Source organism: Rattus rattus, chromosome 4 (genome assembly GCF_011064425.1).
Source record: "Rattus rattus isolate New Zealand chromosome 4, Rrattus_CSIRO_v1, whole genome shotgun sequence".
Classification (NCBI taxonomy): domain Eukaryota; kingdom Metazoa; phylum Chordata; class Mammalia; order Rodentia; family Muridae; genus Rattus; species Rattus rattus.
The window spans coordinates 130,325,634-130,348,227 of NC_046157.1; positions in this window are offsets into that span (position 1 = coordinate 130,325,634).

Below are 22,594 nucleotides of genomic sequence, written 5' to 3' on the forward strand. Positions count from 1 at the left end.
TAAATAAAATATCCAAACAACAACACCACCAAATAAACCTTTAAAAAAGGTACATTAAGCCCTACCTGTACTTCTTACAAATTCCCCAACAAATACATATTCATATTAGGAAATAAGTAGGCTTATCTATGAATTTTATAAAAGTAGCTGTGATTTCATTTTCTGCATGATTATCACAGAGGGATGACTGTCTTGTTAGGAGGATATCAATTGCTTATGTAACAAAAAAATCAATGAAGTTATTCAGTTGTGTGGTGTTCATCTTGTTATATCCCTCTTTTTTTCAAATTTGTCCCACATTAATTATTAAATTTTACATGAATGATTTTATTCTACCACTTTGAAAATTTTGAATAAATTTTTCACCAGTGTTGATACATAGAAAGAATGATTCTATATGTTCTTATGTGGAATCCACACTTACACAGCCCTTGCATTGCTTGGGGTAGGCACTCATCAACATTAGACTTCGAGGGATCCAGTGAAGACAGTTTGGTACGGCTGGATTCCAAGTCTGTCTTCATGCACTGTGCTTTTATTGTGTTTGAAGCATACAGGAAATTGCTATAGCCAATCACCAAAAAGTGCTTATTTTTTATGATGTTTTATTTTCATTGCTCAACATTAACATAATGAAACTTTAGATTTTTCTATTAAAACAATGCAGTACATGGGAAGTGCCATGATGAATGAAAATTCCTTGTGATATACATTGATGCTTGTGGAATAAAGATTAACGTTTGAGCTTCCTGGATTAGATACTCTCCAATTGTATTAACAGGCTTCATGAAAGAAAGCACCTAAATCACACACACACACACACACACACACACACACACACACACACACACACACCTAGGAGAGTTATTTTTTTGGGTTATCTTTCCCAAAGAATAAAAAAGCTATATGCTGTATGATTGTATGCCAATGTAGATTCTCAAAAGGTAATCTTTTTGAGACTGTGTCTTTAGTATGGACAGCATAAGGTTATTAAACTTAAAAGACAAAACAACACTTGTTATCTATACCGAGCATTAATGTTTTGTTTGAGTCCTTTGAAATGAGATGACGCATACCTTAAAGCACAATAATGGTACCTGAGTACACAGGAAAGCATAAGCCAAGGAGCTTTGAATCTGAACTCTGTGGGACACACATGCTATGACCTGTAAGTGGCAGACTCCAGCGGATAAGAGGAACTGTTAGAGGTTCTGGGCCCCAGCTTTTGATGTTACCCCTGGCTGCCTTTGCTTCCATCTACACCGTAGCTTACATTGGTCAGTGCAACCTGACTGCATGCTCTTGAGGTGAGCCCCTTTAAGTGAAAGAACACCCGACGTAGCTTAGAGAGAAAAGTCTTTGCGTCATAGAAACAGTTTGTTCCCCCTATCACCTCCTGAATACTGTCTGTGAGGGTCCTGGACAAGTCTCTTCATCTCTCAGGCTGGGTTAAGTATTTAATTCTAAAGATGGAAAGGGGCTGCATTTTGTAAGGCACAACAGGACAGAGCGTCAAGACGTGTTCTGTCGGACTTGGCGCGGCACTAGTCAGTGCATGATACTCGTACTGTCTTCAGACCCTCCAAGCACACGGTGGTCTCTTTCATGGCTTAGTATCTGTTTTCTCTTTAGTCAGTACATTTGGACGAGTAACCAGGATGTTGATCATTAAATATACGGTTCTTTTTGTTAATTTACTATTTTCTCATATTTTACATCCCCAATGCAGCTTCCCCCCTCCCTCCCTGTTCCCCTCTGTGTTCTTTCCTCCCTCCCCCTGCACCCACTCCTCCTGTTTCTCTTCAGAAAAGAGCAGACGTCCAGTGGATATCAACCAAACATGACCTATCAAGTTGCAGTTAGACTAGGCACCTTCCCTCATATTAACTATACTATTCTTAAAAATGACAGGTGCCATTTATTGAGCATGTGCTGTCCCAACTTAGTGCTAAGTACACACTTCCTGGCATGGATAGTGTGCACACCCACTTCCTGGCATGGATAGTGTGCACACACACTTCCTGGCATGGATAGTGTGCACACCCACTTCCTGGCATGGATAGTGTGCACACACACTTCCTGGCATGGATAGTGTGCACACCCACTTCCTGGCATGGATAGTGTGCACACCCACTTCCATGACGACTCATTTTGTTCTTCAAACATCAATGAGGAACATAGTCCTTTATCACGGTCTTCAGGATAGGAAAATGGAGGCTGTAGATGACATTCGTTGTCTAATATCTCTGTCCTTATTGAATGACAAGTCCTAGTGGTCCCATAACTCAGACACTTAACAGTAAAGAGAAACCTGAAGACTGTGCCTCAAAATGGACAATTTGTTCTTTCCAGTGCTGGCCACAAAAAGTTACAGGAGAGGAAAGAACCGAAGATTGACAAGTGATTCAGAGCATGCTCTTTTTGCATTAGTGAAAGATCTGGACAGGGTGAATGGGCGTGAGCAGTTTCTAAATTTTTTTTTTTTTTTGTATTTTCAGTGATTATGCTTTATGTCAACTCTCTTCTCTTCTGTGTTCCATTTTCTCAGGCAAAGATGCATTTATACACAATGAACTCTATCGAACTTTCTATGGTTCTGGCTGACATGTTTTCTGTGAATACATGTTAGCTGTGAATACACTTTCTACATCTTTACTCATGACTCAGTGGGCTTCGGTAGCTTCTGGTTACAGCTTAGGGCTATACATTCCTAACTACCTCATTTGCCAACTCGGAGGAAGAGGTGGAGAGGGCCAGGAAACGGGAAACAAAGACCTGCTCCTTTTGAGTAGAAAAATACATGATGGTATATGCCAGCAGACCTCTCTCTCTCTCTCTCTCTCTCTCTCTCTCTCTCTCTCTCTCTCTCCTCCTCCCTCCCCTCCCTCCCTCCCTCCTCTCTCTCTCTCTCTCTCTCTCTCTCTCTCTCTCTCTCTCTCTCTCTCATCCAGATACTTCTGTGGATATCCAACAAAAAAATCTGGTGAAGGAGAATCTTGTGTTATTTAACATTTTAAATAGTCACTAATCTGGTTGTTCTCCTTAAACTCCTAGATTTAGAACTGCAGAGAAACAAGGTGTGACCTATGAAAGGAGCTTTTCACCCCATCTGAATGATTAGGCTAAGCCTTTTTTTCTAGAGAAAGTGTGGTGATTTAAATTTTACCTATTGAAACAGTCTATTGACTTTGGCTGAAGCCATATGGGAGTAGAGGCACAGTGGTAAACCTTGACAACAACATTGGGCCTGGAGTTAGGAGCGGGAGGAAGGCATGGGCTATGCTATTTACATATAGGTATGCAGCTGACTGGACTAAGAGTCAGACAACTTTGGTTCAAGGCTTGCTGCTGCACTCCTCAGTAGCACCTCCAAGATGAAGTTTTCCTTGCCCAACACTGTGGGGGTTCTGGCAACTGTGTTGTCATGGAAGTGTCCTATGAGGGGGTTGGTTTTCCCAACACTTTATTGCAAGTTAAGCTATAGACCAGTGAAGTAGCTCTGTTACTGGTTTTCTCTTGGCAACATTTAAATAACATCAGTTTTTACACAATGATGGCAACGTCACCAAAATAAAATCTGCACAGATGCAGTGTTTGCAGCAACAATGGGACAAAACAAGTAGAATGTTCTAGAAATTCAGACTTGGAAGAGGCTATGTGATGTTAAAGAAGAAGTGAGCAATGAAGCCAGCTAAGGTATGTTTTTGGATATTTTGTTAGCCAAGCATTTCAATAGCTTGTGCATGTGAAGAGTGAATGGGCAGTGGTAATAGATTTTTAGAAAAATTTAGAGTAGGAATTTAGAATTACCACGGAAAACATTATATATCTTAATTATCTGAAAATTTCAATACATTTTTAAATCTATGTACTTACCCTAATTGCTATGAGTAGTATCTTAGAAATAACTGGGAAATTTTAGTACTTTCTTTATATCTTAAATAGTTGTCATGAGCATCCAAATAAAAACCTGGTAAATGTATATTAGCCTAATTCACTGGTGAACTTCATTGGCCAAATAATTCAGATAAAACTAGGCAAAGAGTGAAGTCGCTTTGTAAGTGAGTTCCAGTCTTAACAGTATTGAGGTCGTGTATAGCAAAATTAATAGCTGTGCTTGGATGTGGAAGGGGTCCATCAGCAGAACGGACCTCTGATGCCTACGGAATGCCTTTAGATGATACTCCTGGGCAGACAAAGCCATTGTATTTGAGAGTCTCTGCTTCACAGGGATATGGCAGTAACATCTAACAAGTTTCAGCTTTGATGGCTCAGAAATTCTGAGACAAGATTGGGTATATATCCAGGAAAAATGCAGGTTAATATCGAAATGTCTTTGTTTCCAAATGCCTTCTTTACTCTTCTAAATGTCCTTTCCTCTTCTAGCTCTGCACTTCCCTGGTTTCATTTTCCTGCCGTATTTCATTACTACATTCTTATGTGATTCCCAGGCTAGGGGGATTTCGGCTTTGTGGTCTCTGTGACTCTTTGATACTAGAATGTTCCCCAGATCATCTTTACCTTAGCCCTGCACCTGAAATGGCCTTTTAGGTGCTAAGCATCCAGACATGTCTTAGGGCCAACTCTCCTTCTCCCCATCTTTGCCTCCTCTACCAATCAATTTGTAAGTCACGTTATTTGTAACTCTGAAAATGTCTCTCCACAGTCTCCATTTCAACCAGTAGCATTCCCAAAATGGGTGTGGCCTGGCCCCAGCTTTTATGTGGACAACCATTGCTATCTCTGGTAGTTTTTAGTATTTCTACATAGATTATATATAAAACTTTCTAAAGCACCCTACCCATCCGAGTCTCTAAATGCTCCAACTATTTTTTATACCACTGAAACAAAAATCCAACATCTTATTGTTTATTTACTTTTGGTGGGAGAAATCATATATCTTCAAGACAGATCTCTTGATTTTTTGGAAACGTTGTCATTTATTCTATTTCTGCTAAGATTTTCATAATTTGGGTTATCGTATCAGAAAGAAATATAAATTGGCTTTACAGCCTGAAATACATATAGGAAATTGAGAATCAACTTCCACTTAAGTACTCTAAAGTTACTTTAAAGATTATTTTAGAGAATTACAATATGCAGATGGATACATTTTTTTCTTTTACATGGAATTCATGCATCCCCGAGGTTGATACTGTTTATTTTGCTTCTTGGAATTTAACATGCAGCAGGCCTTCATTACCTCCTCATCTTATGGTGGGGCATGAATATGTAAATTGACTTTCCACATTTTGAAAACTTGTGCATAAATCTTAATCTGTATCCCACTTCAATGGGTATGGAAAAGACTTGCTTGGGAAAGACTGGCTACAAAGTTCACTCTTGGAAATCACATGGGGGAAGGAGCGTCATGATTATTGAATTGCCTTTCCCACCATGGTTGCTGAACCATTAGTGGGAAGGACAAACACGCATTGGCTTTACTGTTTTAACCAAGAACACTAAAGTGGTTACATGAGAGGCAATCTTGGCTTGAACCCAGGTTGGTAGAAAATGGAGAACATTACTAGTTGGTGTGCCCTTGACAATCTGTTCGAATTGAATGGGAGCTCTTGGTCCTCTTATTAGAAGATAGGTCATGCTCAGCATCATGAAAAGTGGCGCTATTTGGCACCTTTCCTGGGAATCTTGGCAGAGGAGCAGAGAGAAGAATGAAAAAGGAGAAAGTTATTGTTATCTTAAAGACGGTTTAGGGAGAGAGAAATAAGAACCATTTTCAGGAGGCTTAGGCATTTCAAACACTGAAGAAGCCTCGTCTGCTCTGTGATTTTTCCTCTGAAAGATCACCTTTGTGGTCATCTCCGCATTATTTTGTCAGCTCAATTTTGGTCTTCTTTATGCTTTCTGGATTTCATCTTTGCATACTCTTTGGCGTTAGGTTCCTAATATTTTGTATATAAAAGAGTTGAGCATGAGTTCAGTTGCATCTCATTGGTAGGTGCTTTTTTCTGCACAGAGTGACCTTTGCACTGGCCCTCACCTCTGCACGTCTCCCTTAGTCTTGAGCACCTTAAGGAGAGGCTTCTTGCTTGACTCAAGTTTTAGCATCCTCATGCTGCACAAACATGTCCTCAGTGAACAAAAGAAAAGAATGGTGAATGAACGAATGGATGAATGAATGAATCCTCAATGGAGATATATATCAGAATACAGGAATGAAGTGAGGGCTAAATATGAAGGAAACAGATTCTAAGAAACAAAGTAACAGGATTTGCAATTCTGTTCTCCCGGTTCCCTTGCGATTCTCTGCCCTCATTTGGAATGGTTTCTTAGTGTCTAATCTGTGCGAGTTATCTTTCACAATTGCTCTGTAATCAGTATAATTTAACTTTCTAGCCAACAAGCCCGCTCCGACCGGTTTATAAGGATGATCTCTGCTTTCTGAAAGTTTGTAATCCCACCACTGCTTCTCATTTCATGTGACTGAGTTTAATAAATGTGATTTTGATTATCTTCACCAACAAAGATATTGACAAGGAGAGAATGTCATAAATATGAAGAAAGTTGGTTGTATTCTGATTTTGTAAATAAATGAATTAGTATTGTTTTACTCATAAATATTAAAATTGAGCAAGTGTTTCTGAGCTACTTTTCAAAATAGAATAAATCCTGAAAAATTTAGAGTGCTATTGTAAAATTAGAAACTTAAAAAGTAGTCAAAATATGCCTAAAATGAGACCATAATTTGATTCTTATTTTGGCTCTTTAATAGAAAACACCATTGATGTTTAAAATAAGACCAACTATTAAGTATGGCAGATAGTGAATATAAATTAGTGTATGTTGACAAAAAAAGCAGATAGAATAAACATTTAACATTTTAAAATTATATAAAGCTAGAGGCCAGTAAGATACTTTATGGTACTACCTGGCTTCTGAGTGAGGCATCTGCATGGATATTTTATTTAAAATGTCACCTGAAAAGTGTTCTGAAGCAACCTCACTAATGTGGCAATCTTAATATTGTAATTTTCCAATATGTGTTTCCTTAATTTAACAATATATGTGATTGAAACCTAGGTTACCAAAGTAATTAAAGAGCAAATCTTTAAGGTCCTTTTTTTTTATATTATCAGAATGGAATAGCTCCTGTTTAGAGAGAGCTGCGTGCTATTGGAAATCACTATTGAAAATGCTCTGTAGGAGGTCACTATGACTCCATGCCTGGGCTTGCAGAGTGAGACCACACACATCTGAAGTCCAGAGGAATCAGTGCAGACACACACTGCACTCGCTATGCTTAAATGTTACAGGAAATGCTTAGTGTCTTCAGCTCTGAACGGGGGAGCTAACTGACACATTTCAGGTTGTATTTTTACTGAGAGGAGATCTTAGTGCATAGTTCACATGCGTATTAGTGTGGGGGAGGAAATTTACTCTGGCATCCAGTTGCCCAGTTTCTGCTAAACACTTCAAACATGTTTTCAGTAAAGCCTATAATTTCTCAGGTCCCAGGGTTCGGTGAGCTGAGATCAATTCTCCTTGTAACACATCTCAGTGTGCTGTGCTGTCATGTTTCTCATTACCATCACTAAACAACTCCTGCGTTTATTTCCTTGATGCTCAACCCCGGTCTCTTAGCCCACAAATGGCTTAACTTTCCAGCCCTTAATTTAGCCTACAGCATCTCACCTAAGTTTCCGAGTTCCCTTAAGACTATTTGTGCCTGTCTTTCTTTTGTTGGAGTTGTAATTAGTCCTGGGGAGCGGCCTTTTCCAATTTAGCAGGAGACCACAATCACAACCAAAATGGAGAACAAGTCACGAGGCACTCTTTTATCACCCATTATAAAAACCATGTATTTTAAAAATACTCCTCTTCCTTCTTGTTCTCATTACACCTTGCCCTGAGGGACATCTCTTGTAGCACTGTCTCTGGCTGCTTCCTAGAGGGTAAGATGTCTGCTACGCACATGAACAGTGCTGCAACCACTTGTCTTCTTAATCACACAGACAATGACATTCAAGTACCCCTTCAGACACTGTAGCTGGCATCGATGGTCACATCATTAATTTGCTTTCAGATGTTGTAGTTTGAGACGAGCAAAATCAAAGCTGTCTTTCAAAGTCACAAATTATTTACATGGAACAGGTTGTTGGCTCTCTTCTTCCGTCTGGGCGGTAGCTTCAGAGGATAGGTTTATTTATTTATATATTTTTAGGTTCTTATTTTGGTTCCTGATAAGTTTTTTTTTAAGTAAAGATGCACGACAATTACAAAAAAAATCATAGATCTCAACCCTTAAAATTATGATTACTTATTTGTGTGTGTTAGCCATCTGTCGTATGACAAAGCATTGACTGTAGGTACAAGCAAAGTATTCAAGGAGAAAAGTGTGCTAAAAATTGACCCTAGTAATCACAAATGCTATAAGGAGAAAGAATAAAATCATCTCTTTAGTATGCAACCGTTTTTGCTAAGCTGGTATAGGGTGTCCAGAGACTGCCTGTAGGTTTTTACAGAGTAAAAGTAGATGTTTCCACATAAACAGATGCAGACGGTGTTTTACGAACAGCTCCTACTGTTATCAACAGAACACATATAGCATGTACATCTCTCCCAGAGGTCCCTCGGAGAGTACAGAAATCCAGATGAAGCTGGATAAGGGAGAGTAATAGTCCCACAACCCCAGAGATCAGATCTGGCTTTCATAGCACCAAAGCCAGTGTTATGTACAGTATACATTTGTGTACTTTATCAGTGGGCACACACTTTCCACATTCTATGTGCGCAAACCTTTTCCTCAATCTGTGATTGAGGAAAGTAGATTTATTTTGTATCTTTTATTGTCAATTAGGAGATTAATTAATTCATAGGGCTTTGTTTGTTTTTGTTAGTGTGTGTGATATAGATACATAGGGGGGGGAGGAGAGAGAGAGAGAGAGAGAGAGAGAGAGAGAGAGAGGAGGAGGAAAGGAGGAAAGGAGGAGGGAGAGGGGAGAGGAGGGAGGGAGAGAGAGAGAGAGAGAGACAAGTCAATCAAGTGTTTCTTAAGACACGCCTATATTGTTAAAATATGTATGTAGAATGTTCCTGTTGTCTTTTAGAAATTATTCCATTTCACACGCAGCAGAAAGTTTGCTCGATATCTAATCAAGCAATATGGCTTCTTCAAATTTGAAGGATATTTTAGAAAGTTAGTTTTTATTCTTCTTCATTTAAGTATTATTTTTTAATTGCAGCATATTAAACATAAAATCTGGTACAATCTTTAAAAATAAATAGGACCTAACTATAAATGGGCCCTGTTGTGTTTTTATCTTTGACAAGCAAGTAATTGCTTCTCAAATTTATCAGTTTGTTTATGCAAAAACCATTTACCAAGCCTAGCTCAAAAGCATCAATTTCATCATTATCATCTTATTAATTTAGCCGAGCTATAACACAGCTGATTATCCCTGAGTAATATCCTTTGCAGCACATCATGTGTGGCAAAACCATCTGTACAGTACCTATTTAATAAATAAACCCTCGGCTAAATGTCTCTGTTTATTGAGAACTAATGTTTATAGAAAATATAATGGAACTCAATAAATAACTCAGCTTCATCAACCTGCATATGAATCAGTAGGAAGAGCGCTGACATCATCACCTTTCAAGTACCAGAGAAAGCAAAATTACCCCAAAGAGCTATAGAGTCAATATTAAGGCATTAAAACTGCAATGAAGGCATATTAATGCTTAAAACTTCATCGCTGGCAGTGGGATTGGCACAATGGACATATTTTATAACTCCAGGAACGCTTAGGCGTTTATGGCTGACGCTTTGTTGCCCGCTTTGCGCTTAATGTAGTTTTCCACTTTAAATAAAAAAAACCCCTCAAGATCTTAAAAAAAAAAAAAAAAAAACACGCCCATACACACAAGAAAATTGCTGATTCTAGGCCTTCATCTTTAAAATAATGCAAAGTGCTGATTCCGGATTCCAATTGTTCAGATTTGAGGGATGGGGGGCGGGGGGGCAACTTTTAACTCCCTGTTTCCTGAACTCATATTAGGACAATCAGATAGGGGCGAAGGTTTGTCAGCTCACGTATCGGTCGTGTCTGTTTACTTAAAGAGGCTGCTCTGAGTGATGTCACTGGTTCTGAGAATGTAAAGAAGGGTGTATTCACTGTGCAGAATCAAAACAAAAACACCCTCAAACTCAAAAAACAAATGGACAATCAGAAACCACAGAAGCGAAAAAAAAATCCACTGGAGGTTCCGAAGCAGTCTTCCTGGTCACGTCCAAATTTGCACAACTGTCTGGCATAGTCATATTGATTCTCAACACTAAGGTTTTTGAAACATTTGGCTTAATAACTTGAATTTTGATGCTTCTCAAATCTCATACGACAAAGCAACTGCTCGTGAATAGATAAGGGTCCGTTAGCCTACTTCCTCTTAAAGTCTACCTGCTGCTAAGTAGGTCACTGGAAAGATATTTAATTTTTTTATTAGTTGTTTGAGAATTTCTTATGATCTTTTTGGGTCATATCCCCCCCAACTTCTTCCAGATACATCCATCCAGTTTCCTTAAGAATTATTTTCTAAGGACTGGCCTACCAAGTCCTCTCTCACAGAAGCCCTGGTTTTGTGCATCAGTAAGGTGTGCCTCCTCCCAGACACTAACAGGAAGCTGAAGTCTTCACTTTTCCTTAGTGTCTGATGGATTGGAGACTTTTTTCCCCAACATCTGATCCTCATGATAAATCTAGAAAAAATGGTGGACCCTGACCTGTTGCTTGGGGCATGTTGGGTCGTTTTCCTTAGTCAGTGCTGAGAACCATATGACTTTGTTGTTTACATTTGAAGACTTTTACATTCGTACTTGAAGAGGCTTCTCCAGGGGTCATGAACCCCGTCAGCAGAGCACAGGGCTTCTGCTGATCCCTCTCAAGGTAAGCTAAGTTCTGGGTGCTGTCTGGTTGGTTTGCTGTTTGTTGCTCATTACAGGATTTGAAAGTGTCACAGGAGAAGGAGTGTGAGGACTCTAGGGAGGATGAGGTCCTGGGACCCGAAGATGGCAGTTTCCCCCATAAGACGCTGTCATTATGCTAGATCTACAGGTTTCCTTCTTTCTTTTGTTTATCAGTGTTTGAATTTATACAGCGAGTTTTTGTGGCTTGTGCGGACTACCCATTTCCCAAGCCTAGGAGGATTGGGGGTAATTCTAACAGAATCCACGGACTTCCTAAATTAGGCAAGTGCCTCAGACAAAATGAGTACCACATGAAATAAGCAGAGAGATAGTGACTGATGCCAGAAATTGCCTTGTGGGGCAACTCAGCTTAGAGCTTGCAAACGCTGCACCCACACCGCTCAGAGAATGCTTTTGTTCGAGGGTTTAAATTGCAAGCTGGGAAGCCAGCAACTCCAAGCCCTGTGTGGTAGCCAGTGTGCACATTGTGCCTCTGACACAGGTCTGAGAGCAAACCTGTCAGCAGTTTTGAATAGTTTGGGTTTGATGACCCAAGTCAACTTCCCACATACTCTGTCACAAACAGGCCCAGCTCAGCAGAAAGGCTATTGGGTTGACTAATTTGGGTATGCCTCCTGTGAGGGGTTAAAGTGGAGGGATGCTAGCTCATAAGCTCATGCTTTCAAGATGCTCACACGAGAACACTCCTGAGATTAGGGCAAAGTAAATTTTTATCTATTTGTTCTGAATCCACTCCAGTGTCTAGCCTGCCATTGTCCAATCCATAAAGTCACTTTCATTGCATTTTAAGAAATCAATTTCAGATAATTCTGATGAGAGATGATGTCAGGCATTGCCATTTTGAGTGAAGAAATCAGAATACCAATTCCAGTCATCCAGCCCGAGATGGGTAACAGTGAGAAAATATGTCTCTGTGCTGTCCGAAAGGGAAGGAGTGCATGCTGCCAGTCGAACACGGGCAATTTTAATGGTCTTGGCTTGCTGGCATTTAAAGTCACCTTGAATCTGTTTTTAAAGGAGCAGTAATTTAGCCTGCTTCTGTAAGACCCAATATCAGGGCTTATCAAATACACGATAGACCATAATGCATGGTTTTCATGCCCTAACCATGGAAGCGAGGCTGGGCATAGCATAGGAAATCCAGCAATTGGTATATCCAGTCTATATCTGTGGAGAATTCTTGATTTGACACAGAGAGAAGATCATTAAGGAGGTAGCACATTTTTAGCTTTCCTTCAAAATGCAGTAGGAAAAAAAGCATAGATTAATTCAGTGGCTCTCAGCCTGTGGGTCGTGACTCCTTTCGGGGGTCCTTTCACAGGGATCCCTTATGTCCATCTTAAAACACAGATATTTACATCACAACTCATTAAATTAGAAAATTACAGTCATGAAGTATCAAGAAAAGTCATTCTATGGTTGGGAGGTCACTGCAACAAAGAAGTGTATTCAAGGGTTCCAGCATCAGGAAGGTTGAGGACCGATGTACGGGGTGCAAACTCCCTAATTGGTTCTTGAGAGTCAATTGCTGGGAGAAAGGTAAGGGTGGGATTTCCGAATCCCAGGAGGGAGGGAAGGGACACAGGAAAAGAGGAAGTCTTTCGGCCAGATTTTAGAATGGGAAGCTGGAAATGGTGGCTTCACCACCAGCAGATGGCTGAAATAGGTTAGCTGGTAAGAACCCAGCAATTGTGTGTTATGGCTAGTTTTAAAATAATAAAGCTGTGTAGTATTTTTCTTCTGTGGAGCTAAAATGGGCAGGAGAAAGAGGAGATAGCTGGCAGCTTGGCGAAGCTAGGTGACAGGGTCCTGTGAAGTGCAGACAGTAGCTCCTGGATTTCTCGGGTTGGGGGATGGACTCGATCTAGAACCCAGAGAGGTAGAGCATGGCCATGGCACCAGGCAAGGAGGTAGCATGCTTTTAAAATTACACACAACAGACCACTAAAATAACTTATGGCTCTAAAGATAATACTATATAATACATATCAAGAAGAAGATAGTAGTTTCAGTTGGGTAAACTAGCCACAATAAAGTATTTGTTTATTTATCTTACCGTGCAGCTGTATTTATCAGGGGCCTTGACTTGAGTGGTCACTGAGACACTACAGCAAACGTAAGGAGAAGCAAGTCAAGTTCACATGATTCACAGTCTAACAGAGATCGTTGTAGAAACAAATGCAAAGCTCAACTTCCAGTGGGGCTATGATTAGCAGACTCAAAATGGAGATGTTCAGAAAACGTTATCAAATGAAACAAACAGTCCTTCAACTGTCCACAGTGTTAAAGAAACACGTATGCATGTAACTAACCAAGGGACAGCATAAGGTAACAGCTAGCAAAGCATATTTGCTACATAATGGACCTGGAGGATTCGGAAGTGTTTGGCATTAACAATGTTTGTCTGTAGCAATGTTATGGTGGCTGTACACTGTCCATGGCCTGTGGTCAGTTTCTTCACCACCTCAACTGGAATCTTATACAAAACATCTCTGTGTGTGTGTGTGTGTGTGTATGAACGTATGTATATATTCCATGCATATATACACACAGGCACACACACATGTGTGCATGCTTTGGAATTTTATTAAACACCTACTCCATGTATGTATATATGTATATATGCGTATGTATACGTATATGTATATATGCGTATGTATATGTGTATATGTGTATATATGTATGTATATGTATATGTGTATATGTATATACACATATATGCATATATGTGTATGTGTATATGTGTATATATGTATGTATATGTATATGTATATGTATATGTGTATATGTATATACACATATATGTGTATATGTGTATATATGTATATATGTATGTATATGTGTATATGTATATACACATATATGTGTATATGTGTATATATGTATGTATATGTGTATATGTATATACACATATATGCATATATGTGTATGTGTATATGTGTATATGTGTATATATGTATGTACATGTATATGTGTATGTGTATATACACATATATGCATACATGCATATATGTATATATGTATATATACATTCATGGAGTCAGTGTTTATATATGTATATATATACATGTACGTGGAGTCAGTGTTTATATATGTACATATGTATATGGAGTAGGTTTTATATATATATGTATAGTCCATCTATCTATCTATCTATCTATCTATCTATCTATCTATCTACCTACCTACTTACCTACCTACCTACCTATCTAACATATAGGCTTTGGAAATACAATGTTGACCCATGAATATACATGCATGATCTCTGTATTCAGGAAACTTATAGTCTGTCAGAGTATATCAGGATTTTGACATGGAGTTTTTCTGTATAGCCTTGGGTGCCCTGGACATTTCTCTTCAGACTAGGCTGGGGCTCAAACTAACAGAGATCCACCTGTCTTTTCCTCCTGACAGTGGGGGTTTAAGGTATGTGCTAGCTCCTCCTGGCCAGCAAAGACAAATTTTGAAAACATTTATAACCATCATAAAAGCGGAAGCCCAGGTTTATGAAAAGTGAGCCATTTCAAAAGTTTTTTTAGAACTCTGTACCAATGAAATCCCTGGGCCCCTGAACCATGCCAGGATAACTTTTGCCTTTCTCCAGGACTCTGTAGTATTGACACTAAAACAGGAAACGAAGTTGCTTTGGGTGAACAATCTTCAAATACTTGTGTCTCAATTAAAGTGTGCTTCCAGCCTCTTGGGTAGAGACTACCTCAGCTGGGGAAAAAATTGAGGTATGGGACTGAGAGTAACTCTTGGGAAACACATGTGACAAGCATAAAGCCTTCTTTCTCCTGTTGTCCTCCCAGGGAGAAAACACAAAAGGAGGGGGCTGGCAAATCTGGGCTGAAGGAGAGGGCCCGTGGAGCCGAGTGGAAATGGACTCACTGTGGTCCAGAGTTGTCTTAAGTCTAGCTCTTCTTTCTTCTTCTCACAAGGAAACCATTTTTGGAATCTCCCTCCAGATTGCTACTCTTTTTACAGCAGTACTTGAACCCAGACAGTAGCAAGAGGAAGAGGCATTAGGCTAACCGGAAGTCCAGCACTACAAAACTTGGAGAACTCGCTATGGTATGACTCGGAGACTTCTGTGAAGAGTGGAGAGGCGTGTCTTATATGCCATCATTTTAAAGGGAGCAGCCCTGGGTCTCATACAGGCACACGACTATGTATGGCCTGCCAACCTCACTATCCACGGCTGTGCTTTACTGTGTTGCAGCCTCTGCTTTCCACTGATTCCACAGCTGAAGAGGGATGGTTACACCAAAATACGGAGTAACTGGGTTACAAAATGTGGAGTAACCGCTCCTCACACAGCATGCTGACCGAAATAATCTGTGGGAACGGAGCATCCCTTCGTCACACTTGCTTTCTCGGGCCTTCTCCCAATGAGATAAATTTACAGAGGCTGAAGTTTGAGCCTCCTCAGTTCGAGTCTGCAAACTCAAGTGCTGAATCAGATGCTCTTGACTACGAGGCAGCACCAGCCGCGTGGTAGGACAATTAGTTTAACACCTCTCCCACAGGATCTTCCATAATAAAAGGTGGAACTTTGCTATTGTCCCTGTGGCGCAGAATTCCGATGGAGGAGAGCCGCCACGCACACCTGAAGTCGTTACTGCTTTTTAATAACACCAGAGTCGCTTTCGTCTCTCTAACTTTGTCTTTGGTATGGAAACAAAGATCAGGAATGCATACATTTGTGATATAAATCTCATCTAGCTAAAAAAATAGGCTTTTTAAAAAAATATGGGATACAGATAATATAGTTATATCAATATAGACAGTTTATATGCTTGAATTCATTCGAGAATGGTGACCATTTATTAGGTCAGAACATCCTCAGGATGACAGGGAAATGCTAACGTAGTCACTTAGCTGATAATTCACAAGCTTTTAGTCACTACAGACAGTGTGTATGGTTCGGTTAAAGTGCCCACTGCATGCCCACTGAGGACTGTTTGGAAAACCGAATGGCGGGACATTTATAGGACATGCAGGGGGGTGGTCATTGTTAAAACTCTCTTTCTGAATTCAGCATTATGTTTTTATTAAGGGAATATTTTATAAATATCAATCTAGTTAGTACTGAAGGAAGCTTCAAGTCAGTATAAAATACTGTCAGGTGGGTAGTTTTTAAACATATTAGACCCCATATTCTCCTTTGATAATATATATTTTGTGGAGATTAATTTAGTAACATTGAAAACCCATAGATTAAGTATTTATATACACAGTAATATAAAAGGAAAAGGGTATCAGGAAATACTCTATGTGTAATCTGTAAAGGGTCTGGAACCTATATTTTAGTAGATGAGTACACCCACTAGGAAATCCAAATCGTTGCAAGAGTTGAGGGGCCTCTATGCTCATGCTTCATGAAAAGACCTAAATATGGTATAAGGCATAGAATCAGTGCTGAAAAATAATTATACCATGGGTCTTGAAATAACCAGAGAAATAGATAACACACAAGCTTTTCCCAGAATTTATCATGCGATGTCTGTCAAGTAGTTTAGTACAACAAGGTGTTGGTCCCTATGCATCCAAAGTAAGTGTGCCTTGGGTCTGTGCTTCTGAAGCATGGATAAGTGTGCCTTGGGTCTGTGCTTCTGAAGCATGGATAAGTGTGCCTTGGGTCCCATGGCTTTGACCCTTCAGGAGCCTTGCCTACCATGCTTCTGAAGCACGGACACGGATGCCTTGGTGGCTGTGGTCCTGGGCAAGTGTGGCTCCCTTGGGGTAAGAACTGGAGCAGTACTTGCCCTGCTCCCCTGAGGCCTAGTCTGGACTCCCAGGGGCCTCAGCCCAGGGCCAAAGGACCAGCTCTGCTTTGCACCCGTTGTCCACTCAGCCAACACAGATGCTGGGTGCAGGTCCAGTTGCAGAGGACAAAGGAACTGTGGCCTTAGAAAGCCCTGGTGAGGTACCTCTGAGTGCCTGAAGACCTGGAAAATGCCTAGGTCCACTGGTCATTCCCGGGCCACCAGTGAGATTATGATTTGAATCCGAAGCAGGTTTCAGAGTTAAATTCTCAAGTAAGTGGCTTATAAGCTTCACTTTTGGAAGCAGCAGACCAGGATGGATGAAGAGCCTCATGTGCCCCTGTTGGAAAATGAATGGCAATTTCTTGGTAAAGTTTGAAAATGGACAATTTCTGATAGTTATCCATAAATATGGTTTATGTAAGAAGTCAAAGCAGCAATTAGGGACTTCATTTCTAGGACAAGTCATTTTTTTTACACTCATGCCATGGCAAACTGACTCTAATAGGCCCGTGACTCTATTTGTCTTCTTCTTAGTGTTGCGAATTGAGGTATTTTGAAAATGGAGACAGACCAGAGAGAATGAAGTTATTCCACCACATGAGCTAAATAATTCAGGGGGATGCTTTTAATATCTAATACGTTTTAATTTTTTTCTCTCTGTTTCCTACTCCTTGATATTTTACTGAAACCCGTTTTGACTTAAAGGGTGACAAGAAGTAGAACGGTAATAAAGCAAATTGCACCTTCCTCAGATACTTTAACCCATTTTACACAAGAACTGGTTCACACTGTGTCGTGGATTATCTCGCAATTCCTTTTAAGACCCTCTTAGGATAATCAACCAAAAATGCTCCCCTTTGGCTTTTTACTAAAGAAGTAGTGCATTTTTAAATCACTCCTGAAGTTTTTAGCCATACCTCTAGGTGTCTGTCCCCTTAGTAGTGAACGTTTAACTAGGCTTTGAATGTGGAGTGGCCGTCTGTGTTACACACTGTGACGCTCTCCTCTCTAATGTAGTCTATGCAGACTGACTTCTTAAAGACACTCATGGTGGAAACGGAGGAAAGGGATTTTTAGGTTTTAATACTACACAGTTCAAAATAAAGTGGAAAACGGATAGTCTAGTAAATGAAGGCCTCTAGCTGTGAATAACACCATTATTTCTTTTTCTGGGCAAGAAGGACCCACCTGTTTAATTACTGACTATTCCTCCTAAACCTCTAACTCTCCAGTATTAACCAGCAGGACCCTAACTTTGAATCGCAGATCATAAACATCATAATCATTTTATTCAATCAATTATAAACTCATAAATCACATGAGGCTATTGATAGCTAAATTAACAGCTGCGGGCGATGCTAAACAATGGGCTTTATTATTTTTTTTCTGAATGATTTTATTTTATTTTAAAATTAGCTTTAGTTCACTGAATGCCCAGGCTTAAAAAACAAATTTTACAGTGTCTTAAAAATAGTTTACTTCTTTTAAAATTACTAATTCTCTTTGCACAGCTAAAGTAGAAAGATTGACAGAACAAATATTCAGTTTATTGCTCTAATCTTGCGAATGATAAGAGGCTTGTCCTCTTATTCTTCCGTAATCCTATAGATTTGTAAAGATAAACTTGAAACAGAGGCCGTTAGTGGGCTACTCGCTACAAAAAGGTTTCCAAAGATATGCTGTGCAGAGCAAATCTTTTGCTTAGAAATGATACACCGTGGGCATGAATCCAGTTGGGTGGCGATCAAATCTAACCAATTCTGATTTTCAATTTGATTTCTTCATTTTATTTTACATACGACCACGGAAAATCTACAGAACGCAATTCAGTTTAATTTCTACTCAAACACTTTTGCAAGGACTCCTGGGTATGGACATTAGGAAAGACCTGTTTGAAAAGCCTTCCCCTCTCCTCTGTGTTTGTAGCATGTGAACGACACTGAGCAAAATCACCCAGATCTTTTTCTATTCAAATTGAGATTGACTGGAAATGTCACCTTGTGTGATTTCCCACAGTCTGTTCATAGCAGACAGTAGGTTCAGCGCCTCACAGGCTGTTCCAAAAAGAGGGCTGGACTGGCAAAGTCACACAGTGGACCTTGAGAAAGGGACTGAGTCAGTCCGGAAGTGGAACTGTGAACTGCGGAAGTGCAAAGGAACTGCATACTGGGTATGTCTGCGGAGAGCCACAGGGGACAGGCGGATTAACTAACTGGCAGGCGAGGGGCATGCTGCCTTAATGCACTGAGAGCCTGGCGAAGTTTGGTCAAATTCGGGGAAGTATCCCAAAATCCAGAGTATCGCAAACCATACCCACGTAGCTTAATTCTGAATTCCTGGCCCCGATTAGATTCAGCGATTGTTTCTCATTTTAGAAAGATGTCCATGTGCATGCCACGTTCTTTTCTTAGATAAAAACATACCCACAGCTCCCATACAAAACGAAACCAAACACGTTCAGAACACATGTAAGCCATTTCTCTATGGGAAAGGCCATTTGTGGTTAGCACAGAAAGTATTTATGGCTTCACTGTTAATTGTGGTTTCTTTGTATTAGCCAAAAAAGGTAGCATTCTTCATGGTAGGGATAGTATGAAAGAAATTGCCTTTCTGAAAAATGTCGGAATTTTCTGGGGTGCAAGGAAATGACTGAACTTATGAGACTTTTTTCAAAACACCAAAGAAATACATGCAAGCCCAAACTGTTTTCAATTTGATTAAAAGTTCATTCAAAATTGTCTTAATTGGACTTGGATACATTTCCAAAGTAAAGAATATATATATATATATATATATATATATATATATATATATATATATGTGTGTGTGTGTGTGTGTGTGTGTGTGTAATATTTAAGGCTTAGGTATATTTTTAACTTCATATTTATTACTAATGTGTATTAAAGTTTCCTTCTGAAACAATACCATATTTAATAAATATTTAATTTGCCTAAGTCACTGGGCTGTTTTGCTGTTTGCTTTCATTCCTTTTCTTCCTTTCTTTTTTCTTTCTTTCCCATCCCTTTCTCCCCTCGGTTTTAAAAATTTAAAGTCAGAATAATTATGGTGCAGAATGTTTTTCATACTTTTAAAATTATGATTTTAATTTTAAAGTACGTTTGGCCATATTTTGTGACTGAGAGAATCACAAGCTAATTACCTATAAGTATAGACTTGTGGGGTCTGTACACTAATTTTTCAAAGTAGGTGTTTATGCAGTTGACTCCATCAGGGCACGTCCCGTGCCTGTTGTGACAGTGAGGACGGCAGAGGCAGAGCGACTAGGCCAGACACGAGAACGCTGAGGTAGACTGACATGTCAAACAGCGCTTCTTAAGTACAGTGGCTTTCATCACTGAAAACACAGACCTCATAATACTGTTATGCAATTTAAATATTGGGACATATATATTTATATATGCTATAAAATTTCACAAGGGAAACAAATCACCAAACCATGACCTTGATCTCTTCTTTCTGTAGGAAAACAATGTTTATAAAAGGCTGGTGAGCATAATCTGTCGATTTAATCACACACGTTTATGTATATCTTATGAATGTATCTGAAATTGACTCTAAATGAACATTTTATGATGTTAAATGAAGTTTTCCCAAGATCTGCATGTATTCAAAGATCATGTAAAGAGGCTGTTAATTTAGATAAATATGTTGTGTCCATGCTGAACATTTATGTAATTCTGGGCTTTAATTTAATAGTTACAAAATCAAATACATCCATAACTTAAACGGCACTATTATTAGTATTTAAAATCTCTGTAGTAAAACATTTTAAAGGCTTTGGTGAATATTTTGCCCTTCCTTTCTTCTTTCGAATGGAAATTATAGTGAAATTTATCAGAACATATGGATTTTTAAAAATTGGGTTAATTTAAATGCTATGAAATTTCTGCCTCTAATTTATTGTAATATATTTTATACACTGTATAATATTGAACACCAGCGTAGAAATACATTTTCCATGTATTTATGGATACTTTTATGTGTTATACAAAAACTACTAATAGCATAACATATGCTTTTCATGCCTTTTTGTGATTTGTATTTTATAATTGTTAATATACTAAGTAGATGAAAGTCCTCTCCATCCCCGTGGAATTTTTTTAACAGAAAAAGGAATAAAATTTCAGCCCAGAGTTCACCTATCTTCATTTTAAAGAAATGTGTTTCCATTTTCTTTTTATGTTAAAAATATCAAATGCAAATTCTGAGACTACATACATGTGGGTCTTTTCTCCTTGCATGTGTAGCAGCTAAGTGTGTTTTTACTATGATTTTCATGGGTTTTCAAATACGGATATTGATTTCAACCAAAAGATGAAAGCAGTTTATACTAATGGATTTTCACTACCGTGAGTGGTAGGAGGTAGTGCTTGAATAAAGGAAAATGCACACACGGGTTTTTCATTTCTTACTGTTCACAACAAAAGTGAACAGTAAGAATTCATGCCATGTGGCTGTTTCCTCCGTCCTTCCTCAGCAGAGGTCTCTAACCTTCCCTGGGGCCTCCCTGAGAATCCTCAGACACGCCGCTTTTCCCGTCCTCTGCTTGCGTTCTGAACGTCAGCCTGTAGGGGGCACTCCTGAGCTGCCACAAAGAAACTACTGAAACCTCTGTGTGGGTCTGAGATGTATTTAATATTCATTATGTTATCAAGACATCTCGTTTAAAAAGAATCCACAGTTCACTTTTTAAAGTACACGTAGCCACAATTGAGTGAAAAACAGTCTCAGGTATTGAGACAGACATTTGGCTTCCCAAGGAGGCTAATAGAAATTTAGAAAGCTTCAGTCTTGTGTGAGTGTGTGTGTACTTTTCGGGATGCCCTTTCATTCTACCAGTCAGTCATTTTGGGGTTCAGGGTGCGTTGCATAATACCCAGAGTATTATTATTATACCCCTAGTCTTGCTGTCTCTGTCTCACTTCTGGGAAGAACCATGGATTTTACATACAATTATGTGCCCCACAACCAAGCTTATAAACAGTTGGTCTTAATTGGGAGTGAAATATCGTCCTTTAAGGATGCCTGTGGCGCTCCGCTCCACTCCTCTCTCCCCTTTCTCGTTTCTTCCCTCTCCCCAGATTTACTTGGATGGCAGTGCTGAGGACCACTTCATGGTATGGACCCGTCGCAGGGCTACACTTCCAAGGTTCCCAACAGCATCTGGTGTAGTCGTAATGGTTTTTTTATATCAGTTTATAGCTGCTCCTCAGAGAGATTGTAGCATTATCTAACCTGACGCGTTGGTGGGTAAGTCCACATTCAGAGTCTTGCTTTCTTCCCAAGCACGTTACTCTCTCTTTCATTAGAGTTCCTTCTGAAAGGACCATCTCAACTCTGGAGCAAAGGGTCCCTCAGTTTACCTGATTCTGACCTGCATGCCACTTTGCCAAGCAATTCATTCTCTGCTCATCTTCAAACTTCGTTCCCCTGTCGCAATTTCACCCGCTTTCTTCCACCTGTGTTTTCAACTTGCCATCTCTCCATTTATTGGGCCATTTTCAAACAGAATCTCTCCACAAGTTGTATCTGAACGATGACCCAACACCTCCCCTTCTCTCTTCCACACTCCAGGACAGTCTCTTGAGATCGTCAATGATCTCTATGCTTTTAAATCTACAGCGAGTCCTTCGTTCTCATCTGGATGCCCAGAAGTACTATCTTCTTTCCTCACAGGACAACATTCCTTCATCCTTAAATATCTCTAAAGGTGGCTTCTACAAGCTGGACTCTTGACTTTTTAATCGACAAGACAAATGGTATGAATTTGAGGAGCTGGTTTAAAGCAGAAAGCAGATTTTGCAACACAAAAGAAAGGATACACTTCAGATACAGGGTGAACAGTGCAGGGGTGAGG